This window comes from Balaenoptera borealis, assembly GCF_965194805.1.
Source record: "Balaenoptera borealis genome assembly, chromosome: 2".
Lineage (NCBI taxonomy): Eukaryota > Metazoa > Chordata > Mammalia > Artiodactyla > Balaenopteridae > Balaenoptera > Balaenoptera borealis.
In genome coordinates this window covers 113,578,291-113,593,772 of record NC_138867.1, presented here as the reverse complement: position 1 = coordinate 113,593,772, position 15,482 = coordinate 113,578,291, and the positions used below count along the sequence as shown (strand labels likewise).

The 15,482-nt window shown below is 38.1% G+C and overlaps 1 protein-coding gene and 1 long non-coding RNA gene across 2 annotated transcripts in view; one reads left to right on the top strand and one right to left on the bottom strand.

Moving 5' to 3' along the window:
* LOC309622826 overlaps positions 1–15,482 on the bottom strand; it is a 377,150-nt gene that overhangs the window by 20,850 nt on the left and 340,818 nt on the right. The window contains exon 2 of the long non-coding RNA XR_014241156.1: positions 4,159–4,230. This is a non-coding gene — a long non-coding RNA (uncharacterized lncRNA). The remainder of the gene's footprint in view (positions 1–4,158; positions 4,231–15,482) is intronic.
* The window catches only part of CDKL3 (cyclin dependent kinase like 3), a 113,364-nt gene that overhangs the window by 73,745 nt on the left and 24,137 nt on the right, over positions 1–15,482 (top strand). The gene's annotated exons all lie outside the window — the stretch shown is intronic.

Here is a 15,482-nt window from a genome sequence, read left to right as displayed (position 1 = left end):
CACCTTATTCTTTTTGCAGTCAATGCCTCCTACCAGAGGCAACCACTATATGACTTCTGTTAACACAGATTAGTTTTATTTGTATTCGAATTTTATGAAAATGAAATATAATATATAGGTAAGCAAATCGTATAGTATGTATTCCTTTGTACCTGGCCTCTTTCATTTGACAATGTTTTTGAGATTCATCAGTGTTATACATGTATTTTTAATTCATTCCTTTTCTGTATAGCCTTATTGAGATATAGCTAACATCCCTTAAAATCCATCCATTCTGAGTAGTTCAGTCCTTTTAAATTGCTGAGTAGTTGTCTGTTGTATGAATATGCCACAATTTCTTTATCCATTCTCCAGTTGATACAATTTGAGCTGTTGACAGATTTTAATATTTCTATGAACACTTTTGTACAAATGTTTTTTGGACAAATGTTTTCATTTTTTTCAGGTAAATACCTGTGAATGCTGGTAGTTCATAGAGGGTAGTTCATATAAGGAAAACCTGCAAAATAGTTGTTCAAAGCAATGATTGAGGGTTTCAGTTGTTACATGTTCTCACCAATGACGGGTTTGTCATCTCTTATTTTAGCTGTTCTAAGGGGTATAGAGTAGTATTTCATTGTGGTTTTGATTTTCATTTTCCTGATGAGTAATGACTGAGCATCTTTTCATGTGCTTTTTGGCCACTTATATATCTTCTTTGGTTGCCTGTTCAAGACTCCTGTTTACTTTTTTTTTTTTTTATTTTTGGCTGCATTGCGTCTTCGTTGCTGCGCGCGGGCTTTCTCTAGTTGTGGCGAGCAGGGACTATTCTTCGTTGCGGTGCACGGGCTTCTCATTGCGGTGGCTTCTCTTGTTGCAGAGCTTGGGCTCTAGGCACGTGGGCTTCCGTAGTTGCAGTACGTGGGCTCAGTAGTTGTGGCACGCTGGCTCTAGAGCGCAGCTTAGTAGTTGTGGCGCATGGACTTAGTTACTCTGCGGCATGTGGGATCTTCCCGGACCAGGGATTGAACCCATGTCCCCTGCATTGGCAGGCGGATTCTTAACCACCGTGCCACCAGGGAATTCCCTTAATGGTGTCTTTTGATGAGCAGAAATATTTAAATTTGATAAAGTCCAGCTTATCAATATTTTCTTTTATGGCTAGTGTTTTCTATGATGTAAGAAATTTTTGCCTACCCCAAGGTTGCAAAGATATTCTTCTATGTATTTTTCTAGAAGTTTTAGAATAGTAATGTTTGATTGATTTAGATCTAGTGTCAAATTAATTTTTGCATATGGCGTGGAATAAAGGTTGAGGCTCATTGTTTCCCCCAATCAGATATTGTTATTCTATCACCACTGATTTGACACCAGGAGTGTGTGTGTGTGTGTGTGTGTGTGTGTGTGTGTGTGTGTGTCTTTTGGGGGTGGGACCCAAAGTTGAATACAAATAGTAACAAAGGAACCTAATTATATTACAAATGAATAAAATAACCACACTGGAGAGGGAAGAGAAGGAAAGAACTAACCTAAATAACTTTAGAAAAGAGTATTTTGACTATATACTATAAGGCCCCAAACAAAAAGAACAGTACACAAATATTGTACTCTAGTTAATAAATTTGTGTTTCACAGGAGCATGTGTTAGTAATTCTGACACTTAATTATATGTATATTCTAGGGTTGAGCAAATATATAATTTTTATTAGATTTAGGTATATATATGTGCATATGTGTATACAATTATATATATCCTAGTTCTGTCTGCTGAGACACTCCAGTAGCAGTGAACACACCTAGTGCCCAGATCTTGACTTCTAAATACTGTTCTTCAATAAAAGATAACAGAGCTCCTTGGAGAAATGGCTGATTCTGGGGCTGGTGCAGGGAAAGTGGATGATGAGCCTGAAACATCTTGTTGTGAAAGTAAGGAAGTCCTTTAAAAAAATGTTGAAAGACACAGATAGCAACTAGAAGGAGCTCCTAATGCTCAAATCTGAGACAATAGGAGCAACAAAACAAATAATGATGGTAATGCAGTATAATGCATAAATAAAAATGAGTATCTATGACTCATACATATAAATGAATAATTGAAAAAATAAGTAAATGTGGAAGACACAGCTCTTTCTTGCAGTAGAACTCCATTTAATAAATGTAGAAGGAATGATGGAAAAAGAAACTCATCGTTTGCCATCACACTAATAATTGGTGCAGGCAAGCATCATTGAAGGATGCTAAAACTAAACAGGATATTTGCATAGTGTCTCCCCACGGATACTTATTTATTACAAAAGGAAAAGAGTAATTTTACAGAGGAGAAATCTTAGTAAATTGGTCAAAGTGAACATTTTCAGTAATGGAAGAAATTGATATAATTTACCACCTGACAGGATACAATGAGAAGAACAAAGTTATTTCTCTGGTAGTCCGGCCAAAAATACATGACCTGAATGTAAACATGAGGAAATATCAGGAAAACAAAATCTGGGGCACTATACAAAACAACTGGCCTGCAATATTCAAAAGAGTCAAGGCCCTGGAAGTCAAGGAGAGACGGAAGAACTTTTCCATGTTGAAAGAGAAGGAGAGAGGTGAAAACTAAGTAAAACATGTGATCCTGTACTAGAGTGTTTTGCTATTAAAGACATACTGGGACAGACTTCCCTGGTGGTGCAGTGGTTAAGAATCTGCCTGCCAATGCAAGGGACACGGGTTCGATCCCTGGTCTGGGAAGATCCCACATGCCGCAGAGCAACTAAGCCTGTGTGCCACAACTACTGAGCCTGCGCTCTAGAGCCCGTGAGCCACAACTACTGAGCCCACGTGCAACAACTACTGAAGCCAGCATGCCTAGAGCCCACACTCCACAACAAGAGAAGCCACTGCAATGAGAAGCCCGCGCACCGCAACAAAGAGTAGCCCCCACTCGCCACAACTAGAGAAAGCCTGTGCGCAGCAACAAAGACCCAACACAGCCAAAAATAAATAAATAAATAAATTTTTTTTTACAAATGAAGATTTAAAAACAAATCAATAGAGGTTGGTGATACCAAGTGTTAGTGAAGATATAGAGGAACTGGAACTCTCACACACTGATGGCAGAACTACAAAATAGTACAACAACTTTGAAAAATGGTTATCAGTTTTTTAAAAAAATTACCATGAAATCCAGCCATTTCACTCTTAGGTATTTACCCTAAGGTAAATGGAAAAAAAGTGTCCACTATAAAGATTTGTACACAAATGTTCATGTGAGCTTTATTTTTAATGGCCCAAACTGGGAAAAATCCAAATGTCCATCAGCAGGTGAATGGATAAACAAATTATGGCATATTTACACAATGGAATACTACTCGGCAACAAAAATGAATAAAATATTGATACATGATACATCATGACTGAATCTCAAAATAATTATGATAAATGACAAAATGAGTATAATCTATATAATTCTATTTATACAAAATTCTAGAAAGTGCAAACTAATGTACAGTGACCAAAAGCAAATCAATGATTGCAGAGGGATGACAAAGGTATGAAAGGGTTAAAGGAAGGTGCAATGGAAAACCTTTGGGGACAATGTATTTCTATATATTAGCAACAAACAACTGAAAAGTGAAAGAAAGAAAGCAGTATCATATACAATAACATCACAAAAATACCTAAGAACGTTACTGTAATGCAAGACCTCTTCCCTGAAAACTATAAAACATTTCTGATAAAAATTAAAGATTTGAATAAATGGAAAGAGAAACACATGCATAGATTTGAATTTTCAATATTGTTGTTATCTATTCTGCCCAAATAGATGTATACATTCAATGCAAACCCTATAAAATCTCAGCGATCTTTTTCAAAGAAATTGACAAATCAATTGTAAAATTCATATGGAAATGCAAATGACCTAGATTATACAACATACTATTTTAAAAGGACAAAGTTGGAGGACTTAACATTAGCTGATAAAGCTATCAAGACAGTGTGGTATTGGCTTAAAGATAACATGAACAAATAGAATAGAACAGACAGTTCAGAAATACACCCACAGCATATATGGTCAATTGATTATGAAGCAAGGTGCCATGTAAATTTATTGGGGAAAGAAAATCTTTTTGCCAATGATCCTGGAATGATTAGATACCCTTATGAAGAAAAAAGGTAAACCTCAACTCCTACCTCACTCCATGAACAAAAATTGATGTGAGATGTAACGTAGATCCTCAAACAAATGCTCGAACCATGAAGCATCTAGAAGAAAGCATAGGACAATATTTTCATAATCTTAGACTTGGTAAGGATTTCATAGAAAGAACAGATTAAATTGCTAGCCATAAAAAAAAAAAAAGACATACTGGGCCAATTGGAGGAACTTGAATGAGGTCTGTGGATTACATGGTAGTAATATATTAATGTTAATTTCCTGCTTTTGATTATTGTATTGAGGTTGAGTAAGAAAATAACATTTGGCAAAAACTATTTGTCAACACCGAGTGTTGGTGAGGATGTGGAGCAATGGGTTCTTTTATATGCTGCCAGTGGGCATGTACATTGGGACAACCACTTTGGAAAATCTGGTATTACCTGCTAAAGTTGTAGATGGGCACACACTATGTCCAACTGTTCCTCTCCTTAGTGTTTACCCTAGAGAAAATCTTGCACATGGACTTCGGGGGATAAGTAGTATAAGAATGTTTCTAGCAGTGTTGTTTGTTATAGCAAAAACTGGAAGCAAATCAGAAGTCCTTCAACAACAGAATGGATAAACAGTGATATATTTAATACACACACACAGTTTTTACTTTTTTAAAAAAATATATTTATTTATTTATTTAGCTTGAGCCAGGTCTTAGTTGCGGCATGCGGGATCTTCATTGCAGCATGCAAGCTCTTAGTTGTGGCATACCTGTGGGATCTATTTCCCTGACCAGGGATCGAACCTGGGCCCCCTGCATTGGGAGCACAGAGTCTCAGCCACTGGACCACCAGGCAAGTCTCCCACACACAGTTTTTAAATGAATGAACTACAACTCCATGCATCAACATCAGTAAATCTCACCAACATCTTATTAATTTTTTTTATTAAACATTGATTGCAACGTGATTTTTTTTTTTTTTTTTTGGCTGCATTGGGTCTTCGTGGCTACGTGTGGGCTTTCTCTAGTTGCGGCAAGCGGGGCTACTCTTCGTTGAGGTGCGCAGGCTTCTCATTGTGGTGGCTTCTCTTATTGAAGAGCATGGGCTCTAGGCGCGTGGGCTTCAGTAGTTGTGGTGCTCGGGCTTCGCTGCTCTGCGGCATGTGGGATCTTCTTGGACCAGGGATCGAACCCGTGTCCCCTGCACTGGCAGGTGGATTCTTAACTACTGTGCCACCAGGGAAGTCCCTCACCAACATCCTTCATCAAAAAAGCAAGTCACAGTATGATTTCACATGTGTAAGTTAAAAACATGCAAAACTATATCTTGAAATATACAATATAAGATTAAATTATAAAGAAAGACAGGAATAACAAACACAAAGTTCAGTATAGCAGCTCTGTCTGCTGGGAATGTGATCAGAGAGCGTACCTGGAGCTTCAGTGGCACTAGTAATGTTGAGTTTCTTAAGTTAATTGGATTCAAGGGAGTCTATTTTATTACTATTCTTTAAATATGCTAATTATATTTTTACCAGTATTACATTTTCATAATAAAAATATTTTAACCAAAAAAGCAATTCTTACAAGTTGAGAGTGGGGTGGAAATGGATATTATTCTTGAAAGTCAGTAGAAGTGCAGGACTCTTCCAGAACATCCCTACAGATGATTATCCACTTTCTGTTTCATTTTTTATTTTTAATTTGTATGTATATTTTTATTGTGAAACATTTTAGAAATATTAAAATGTTTAGAAGGAAATCCCTGGCGGCCCAGTGGTTAAGACTTTGCGCTTCCATTGCAGGGGGCACAGGTTCGATCCCTGGTTGGGGAACTACGATCCCGCAAGCGGCACAGCCAAAAAAAAAAAAAAACAGAGAGAGAATAACATAATAATCACTTATGTGCCCATGACCTCATGTAAAAGTTTACAAAAATAGTTGAAGCCCCTGTGTAACTTTCCCAATTAGATTCCCCTTTCTGCATCCCCAGTAACCACGGTTCTGAAATTTATATCTGGCGTGTCCATTCTTGTCTTCCTAACTCTATGCGTGTACCCTTAAAGTTTGTATTGTACTGTTTGGCATGTTTGGCATTTTACATAAAAGGTATCATTCAGTACATATCCTCCTGCAACTTATTTTTCCCCAGTTTTTTTATTTTTTAAATCTTTGTCCATGTTGATATGGCAGGATTCTTTACATCCAGTTTTAATTTATGTTTCCAATGCTCCAAAATTAAAAGAAAAAAACTTTTTGTTAGGGGAAATTTCAAATATATATGAGTAGATGGAGTATCATTTTGATACATGCATAATGATCCCCCATGTACTCATCACCCAGATTTAACAATTATCAACTCATGGCCAATTCTGTTTCATCTATTCCCCCACTTATTTCCTCCCCTCTTGTATTAATTTGGAGCAAATCCTAGACATCAGTATAATTCTTTCCTAAATATTTCAATGTGTATATCTAAAAGCTAAGTCCTCTTTTTATAAAGACATAATTACGTCTTTACAACAGTTATTAAGGTTTTTTTTAATATATAAATTTATTTTATTTTTGGCTGTGTTGGGTCTTCATTGCTGCATGGGTTTTCTCTAGTTGTGGCAAGCGGGAGCTACTCTTCGTTGTGGTGCGCGGGCTTCTCGTTGTAGTGGCTTCTCTTGTTGCGGAGCACGGGCTCTAGGCGCACGGGCTTCAGTAGTGGTGGCTCGTGAGCTCTAAAGTGCAGGCTCAGTAGTTGTGGCTCACGGGCCTAGTTGCTCCGCGGCATGTGGGATCTTCCCAGACCAGGGCTTGAATCCGTGTCCCCTGCACTGGCAGGCGGACTGTTAACCACTGCGCCACCAGGGAAGCCCCATTAAGTTTCTTAATGTTATCAATATCCAATCAGTGTTCACATTCCGTATTTCTCCTGTTTTTACATTTTGTTTGAATCAGGCCTCTCTTTTAATTTTTTTTTTTAAATGAAAGCTTCTTTCTTTCTTTCTTTATTTATTCATTTTTGACTGTGTTGGGTCTTCGTTTCTGTGCGTGGGCTTTCTCTAGTTGTGGCAAGCGGGGGCCACTCTTCATCGCGGTGCGCGGGCCTCTCAGTATCGCGGCCTCTTGTTGCGGAGCACAGGCTCCAGACGCGCAGGCTCAGTAGTTGTGGCTCACGGGCTTAGTTGCTCTGCGGCATGTGGGATCTTCCCAGATCAGGGCTCGAACCCGTGTCCCCTGCATTGGCAGGCAGATTCTCAACCACTGCGCCACCAGGGAAGCCCTCTTTTAATTTTTTTAACTGCTGATGGGCTACCCTGTGCAAGGGTAGCCCATCTTGAGTGAAGTTCTATTGAAAATGTGTGGGGCTGAAGATCTCACTCTGAGTGAAGGGCAGCTCACTCACTCCACTGATGGGCTCAGAATCTAGACTTCGTCAGGTGGCTTGTGGAAACCAGCAGCCATTTCCACAGATGCCTGGTTTGTTCATCACTGATAATCATTTAACTCTGTGATAATGTTGTTTTTTGTCCCTTTTATAGACCTGTGTAAAGAACTCCTGTAACATATCTTTCTTCTTAGCACCCTATTAGATGGTTATGCAGTTACTCAATATTTACCATATCAAGGAAAGATATAAATAATACTTTTCTGTTTACTAATAATCCATGCTAAACAAATACTTCCATCCTCCTGCCATCCTTGTTCTTCCTTGAAACTGAAGGAAGGGTGTGGGATGGGATGAAGGAGTGAGGTGATGGCCAAATGAGATAATGTACCTGGAAGTAGATTGTAACCCATCAGGTGCTATCTGTACACAGGTTGTTTTAACAGAACAAGCAGCCTCCTCTCTCAAACATTTTACTTTCATACTCACTGCAATCCCAGCTTCTCCTTAGTTCACCTGTCTTATATTCAGGCTCTCATCCATCATTTGGGCTACTGCAGTCTAGTATCCTCTGCCAGGTCCATGGTGCAGTCTTGAAAGTGCTGCTCTCATTGTTGGCATAGTGGTGCTTATGTGACAGTTTGAATATTTTACTCTTTTTTGGGTAAAAATGAAAATTATTTGCAGTGGAAAAATGAGATTGCTGATGCTAGTGATTAGAAGCCTCACTCCTCACACACACACAAAAAAGAAGCCTCACTCTCATGAATGTGATCGCATTAAGACAACGATGAGCTCCTTAGGGGTGCTAAGAGGGTGCTAATTAATCTTAAGCCTCATCTGGACTCTTACATGCCAGATGTCACATGTCAGATGACATACTCAGTTGTGAAGGAAAGGAAAAAAAGAGAGACTATCTATAAGTGCTGGAAATATATTGTTGGACACTGTGATTAAAATGTGAGACGTAATTAGGGATTTTATAATGTTTTTAGCTTTCTGGGAATGAACTGTCCTTAAAACATTTAAACAAAATGTATGTTTGACCATACACCTGACTTTTGAATATGTTTTCAGAAACACGAAACTGCCTGTAGTTGAATAGGCTTCCTTTCCCACAGTTACCCACAGAGCTAGAACTCTGGAGATAGAGGGAGAAAACCAGCCTAGCTCTGCTCCTGGTCGTAGGACTCAGTCAGTCTAGGAAAAGGGGGTGGTGAGCTCCGCCTGGGACAAGAAGCCACTCCTCTTTTGCTGGCAGGCCAGAGCAATTATTTCATGAGACGCCATCTTGATGACATGTGCCCAGTTTACATGCCCCCAATATGCTGTCCAGCTGCATTGTTTCCTGCTGCAGTAGGCGCTGTAAGAGTCATCTTCTGGTATTTGGGTGAGGCAGGGACCTGAGCGAGTCTCACTTCGAGTCATGTTGACACTGAGAACCTGGCACTGACATAAAGCATCATTTAGTACAAGCAGAGGACTCTTTCTGCAGCTAAAACTCAGTGGGAGTCACTGACCTCATGGACTTGACAATCTATAGGGATAGAGGATGCAGCATGGATATGCAGCCTTCACCATCTGTTCTGCTCTCGAATTACAAACACACCACGAATACACATCACAACTGCATCATCAGGAAAAGGAGGCTAAATGTGCTTCTAACCCTGTACCGTATTTTAGGTCCAACGCTTTGTGCATTTATTTTGGAAAAAGCTTTGGGGACAGAGGAAGTCATAGTTTGATCATATCGTTTGAATCTGACGACATCACTGATACAACTTTTCCCTTGCTAGTCCCCTAAATTCAGCTATGTTCAATTGTATTTCACTGTATTTGCTCTCAAAAGGTAAATTCTGCTTGGTAGTAGGGGAAATGGTCATGGCCCTTGGGTTAAAATCCAGCTCATACTTTGAGATTATTCTGTACAAGAGGACCTCAGGGAAACAGAGTATCACAGTAATGATAATGAGCCACAGCTTTATTCAACAATCATTGTATTTGAGTGAATTGTATTGAGTTGCCAATGTCTGTTTACTAACTAGATTGTGAACACTTGTATGGCAAAGAACCAAGTTTTCTTCATCTTTTCTTCCCTATGGCACTTAGTACATGGCAGGGATTCAGTAAAGTAAAGCAGAGAAGATATGTATCTAAATAATAATAATTATGTAAGGCAGAAAGTAGTGCAGAGAAAGAGGTATGAATGATCTATGGGATCCTAGAAGGAGAGATGAGACTGGGGGAACTAAAAATGCTTCAAGGGGTAGTGTTTTTTGACAGATAGATGGACCTTAACAGACTGAAATAAGGGCTATCATATACTGGATGTTTATTATGTGCTGGGCACTGTGCTAAGCATTTTGCTTGCGTAATCCAACAGAATCCTCCAAGCAACTCTATGAGAAAAGCACTATCATTATCCCCATTTTAGAGCTGAAGAAATTGTGGCTCAGGCAGATTAAGTGATTTTATCAAAGCCACACAGCTGGAAGGTGACAGAGTCAGGATTGGATCTAGTCTGACATGATGGGTATGCTCTTAAACACCGGGCTATACTGTTCTTTTTTTTTTTTAATTAAAAAATTTTTTTAAAATTTATTTATTTTTGGCTGCGACTGTTCCTTTTTCTAGGAAGTAAAATAAGTCGTTTAGGGTTTGGAAAAACATGGACCATGTTCTAAAAATATTTACTAGTTGATGTGGCTGGAGAATAGAATATGTGGAGATTGGAGAACAGTGGGAGATAAGGTTGTTCCAATAAGTCAGGGACACATCTCAGAGAACTTGGAATGCTATCCTAAGGAATCAGGGATTTTTGGAAGGTGATGGAAGCATTAAATGCCTATTATTGAAGTGGCACGATTAGATATGTGCTTTAGGAAGACAACTCAATGTGAAGGGGCAGAATGAGAAGCAGAAAAACCAGTCAGGTGGCTCTTGCAGTAGTGGTGCAGGAGTGAAAAGGCATGCAGAGCCCCAAGAATATGTGATTTCCTCTTGCAAGCCTAGTTGAGATTGTTTCATTTTAAGAAAAACAAAAACATGTTTAAAAATCTAGACTCAAAAAGACCATAGGGACTTCCCTGGTGGCACAGCAGTTAGGACTTGCGCTCCCAATGCAGGAGGCCGGGGTTTGATCCCTGGTCAGGCAACTAGATCCCACATGCATGCCGCAACCAAGAGTTCACCTGCCACAACTAAGGAGCCCATGTGCCACAACTAAAGGAGCCCATGAGCCACAACTAAGGAGCATGCCTGCTGTAACTAAGACCCAGCACAACCAAATAAATAAATAAATAAAAATAAATAAATATTAAAAAAAATAATAATAATTTAAAAAGCCCTTTAAAAAAAGAACATAATTTAGGAAATAATTTTTAGCTTTACAAAATGTGTTCCCTTTGAGATCTTTTAAAATAGGATTTGGTTTACAGAATTTTTTGCATATCTTGGGGAACTATGTAAACCAACCTGTATTTTTTTTTTGAATTTTTGAATTTTATTTATTTTTTATACAGCAGGTTCTTATTAGTTATCTATTTTATACATATTAGTGTATACATGTCATCCCAATCTCCCAATTCATCACACCACCACCACCGCCCCCTGCCAGTTTCCCCACTTGGTGTCCATACGTTTGTTCTCTACATCTGTGTCTCTATTTCTGCCCTGCAAACCGGTTCAGCTGTACCATTTTTCTAGATTCCACATATATGCGTTGATATATGACATTTTTTAAAATTCATTTTTTATACAGCAGGTCCTTTTTAGTTATCCATTTTATACATATTAATATACTGTATTTGTTTTTCTCTTTCTGACTTACTTCACTCTGTATAACAGTCTCTAGATCCATCCACGTCTCTACACATGACCCAGTTTCATTCCCTTTTATGGCTCAGTAATATTCCATTATTTATATGTACCACATCTTCTTTATCCATTCATCTGTCGATGGGCATTTAGGTTGCTTCCATGACCTGGCTATTGTAATTAGTGCTGCAGTGAACTCTGGGGTGCATGTGTCTTTTTGAATTATGGTTTTCTCTGGGTATATGCCCAGTAGTGGGATTGCTGGGTCATATGGTAATTCTATTTTTAGTTTTTTAAGGAACCTCCATACTGATCTCCATAGTAGTGGTATCAATTTACATTCCCACCAACAGTGCAAGAGGGTTCCCTTTTCTCCACACCCTCTCCAGCATTTCTTATTTGTAGATTTTCTGATAATGCCCATTCTAACTGGTGTGAGGTGATACCTCATTGTAGTTTTGATTTGCATTTCTCTAATAATTAGTGATGTTGAGCAGCTTTTCATGTGCTTCTTGGCCATCTGTATGTCTTCTTTGGAGAAATGTCTATTTAGGTCTTCTGCCCATTTTTTGATTGGGTTGTTTGTTTTTTTTAGTATTGAGCTGCATGAGCTGTTTATATATTTTGGAGATTAATCCTTTGTCTGTTGATTCATTTGCAAATATTTTCTCCCATTCTGAGGGTTGTCTTTTCATCTTGTTTGTAGTTTCCTTTGCTTTGCAAAAGCTTTTAAGTTTCATTAGGTCCCATTTGTTTATTTTTGTTTTTATTTCCGTTACTCTAACAGGTGGATCAAAAAAGATCTTGCTGTGATTTATGTCAGAGCGTTCTTCCTGTTTTCTTCTAAGAGTTTTATAGTGTCCGGTCTTACATTTAGGTCTTTAATCCATTTTGAGTTTATTTTTGTGTATGGTGTTAGGGAGAGTTCTAATATCATTCTTTTACATGTAGATGTCCAGTTTTCCCAGAACCATTTATTGAAGACACCGTCTTTTCTCCATTGTATATCCTTGCCTCCTATGTCATAGATTAGTTGACCATAGGTGCGTGGGTTTATCTCTGGGCTTTCTATCCTATTCCATTGATCTATATTTCTGTTTTTGTGCCAGTACCATATTGTCTTGATTACTGTAACTTTGTCATATAGTCTAAAGTCAGGGAGTCTGATTCCTCCAGCTCTATTTTTTTCCCTCAAGACTGCTTTGGCTATCCAGAGTCTTTTGTGTCTGCTTACAAATTTTAAGATTTTTTTGTTCCAGTTCTGTTAAAAAATGTCACTGGTAATTTGATAGGGATTGCACTGAATCTATAGATTGCTTTGGGTAGTATAGTCATTTTCACAATGTTGATTCTTCCAATGCAAGAATATGGTATATCTCTCCATCCGTTTGTTTCATCTTTGACTTCTTTCATCAGTGTCTTATAGTTTTCTGAGTACAGGTCTTTTACCTCCTTAGGTAGGTTTATTCCCAGGTATTTTATTCTTTTTGTTGCAATGATGGATGGGATTGTTTCCTTAATTTATCTTTCTGACCTTTCGTTGTTAGTGTATAGGAATGCAAGAGATTTCTGTGCATTAATTTTGTATTCTGCAACTTTACCAAATTCACTGATCAGCTCTAGTAGTTTTCTGGTGGCATCTTTAGGATTCTCTATGTATCGTATCATGTCATCTGCAAACAGTGACAGTTTTACTTCTTCTTTTCCAATTTGTATTCATTCTATTTCTTTTTCTTCTCTGATTGCCGTGGCTGGGACTTGCAAAACTATGTTGAGTGAGAGTGGTGAGAGTGGACATCCTTGTCTTGTTCCTGATCTTAGAGGAAATGCTTTCAGTTTTTCACCATTGAGAATGATGTTTGCTGTGGGTTTGTCATACATGGCCTTTATTATGTTGAGGTAGGTTCCCTCTATGCCCACTTTCTAGAGACTTTTTATCATAAATGGGTGTTGAATTTTGTCAAAAGCTTTTTCTGCATCTATTGAGATGATCATATGGTTTTTATTCTTCAGTTTGTTAATATGGTGTATCACATTGATTGATTTGCGTATATTGAAGAATCCTTGCATCCCTGGGAGAAATCCCACTTGATCATGGTGTATGATCCTTTTAATGTGTTGTTGGATTCTGTTTGCTAGTATTTTGTTGAGGATTTTTGCATCTATATTCATCAGTGATATTGGTCTGTAACTTTCTTTTTTTGTAGTATCTTTTTCTGGTTTTGGTATTAGGGTGATGCTGGCCTCATAATTGAGTTTGGGAGTGTTCCTTCCTCTGCAATTTTTTGGAAGAGTTTGAGAAGGATGGGTGTTATCTCTTCTCTAAATGTTTGATAGAATTCACCTGTGAAGCCATCTGGTCCTGGACTTTTGTTTGTTGGAAGATTTTTAATCACAGTTTCAATTTCATTACTTGTGATTGGTCTGTTCATACTTTCTATTTCTTCCTGGTTCAGTCTTGGAAGGTTGTACCTTTCTAAGAATTTGTCCATTTCTTCCAGGTTGTCCATTTTATTGGCATAGAGTTGCTTGTAGTAGTCTCTTAGGATGCTTTGTATTTCTGCGGTGTCTGTTGTAACTTCTCCTTTTTCACTTATAATTTTATTGATTTGAGTCCTCTCCCTCTTTTTCGTGATGATTCTGGCTAAATGTTTATCAATTTTGTTTATCGTCTCAAAAACCAGCTTTTAGTTTTATTGATCTTTGCTATTGTTTTCTTTGTTTCTATTTCATTTATTTCTGCTCTGATCTTTATGATTTCTTTCCTTCTACTAACTTTGGGTTTTGTTTGTTATTCTTTCTCTAGTTCCTTTAGGTGTAAGGTTAGATTGATTATTTGAGATTTTTCTTGTTTCTTTCTTTTTTTTAACATCTTTATTGGAGTCTAATTGCTTTACAATGGTGTGTTAGTTTCTGCTTTATAACAAAGTGAATCAGTTATACATATACATATATCCCCATATCTCTTCCCTCTTGCGTCTCCCTCCCACCCTCCCTATCCCACCCCTCTAGGTGGTCTCAAAGCACCGGGTTGATTTCCCTATGCTGTGTGGCTGCTTCCCACTAGCTATCTATATTACATTTGGTAGTGTATATATGTCCATGGCACTCTCTCACTTCGTCCCATCTTACCCTTCCCCCTCCCTGTGTACTCAAGCCCATTCTCTACGTCTGTGTCTTTATTCCTGTCCTGCCCCTTGGTTCTTCAGAATCTTTTTTTTTTTTTTTTTAGATTCCATATATATATATTTTAGCATACAGTATTTGTTTTTCTCTTTCTGACTTACTTCACTCTATGACAGACTCTAGGTCCATCCACCTCACTACAAATAACTCAATTTCGTTTCTTTTTATGGCTGAGCAATATTCCATTGTATATATGTGCCACATCTTCTTTATCCATTCTTCTGTCAATGGACACTTACGTTGCTTTCATGTCCTGGCTATTGTAAATAGAGCTGCAATGAACATTGTGGTACATGACTCTTTTTGAATTATGTTTTTCTCAGGGTATATGCCCAGTAGTGGGATTGCTGGGTCGTATGGTAGTTCTATTTTTTGCTTTTTAAGGAACCGCCATACTGTTCTCCATAGTGGCTGTATCAATTTACATTCCCACCAACAGTGCAAGAGGGTTCCCTTTTCTCCACACCCTCTCCAGCATTTCTTGTTTGTAGATTTTTTTGATGATGGCCATTCTGACTGGTGTGAGGTGATACCTCATTGCAGTTTTGATTTGCATTTCTCTAATGATTAGTGATGTTGAGCATCCTTTCGTGTGTTTGTTGGCAATCTGTATATCTTCTTTGGAGAAATGTCTATTTAGGTCTTCTGCCCATTTTTGGATTGGGTGGTTTGTTTTTTTGATATTGAGCTGCATGAGCTGCTTGTAAATTTTGGAGATTAATCCTTTGTCAGTTGCTTCATTTGCAGATATTTTCTCCCATTCTGAGGGATGTCTTTTCGTCTTGTTTATGTTTTCCTTTGCTATGCAAAAGCTTTTAAGTTTCATTAGGTCCCATTTGTTTATTTTTGTTTTTATTTCCATTTCTCTAGGAGGTGGGTCAAAAAGGATCTTGCTGTGATTTATGTCATAGTATGTTCTGCCTATGTTTTCCTCTAAGAGTTTTATAGTGTCTGGCCTTATATTAAGGCCTTATATTTAATCCATTTTG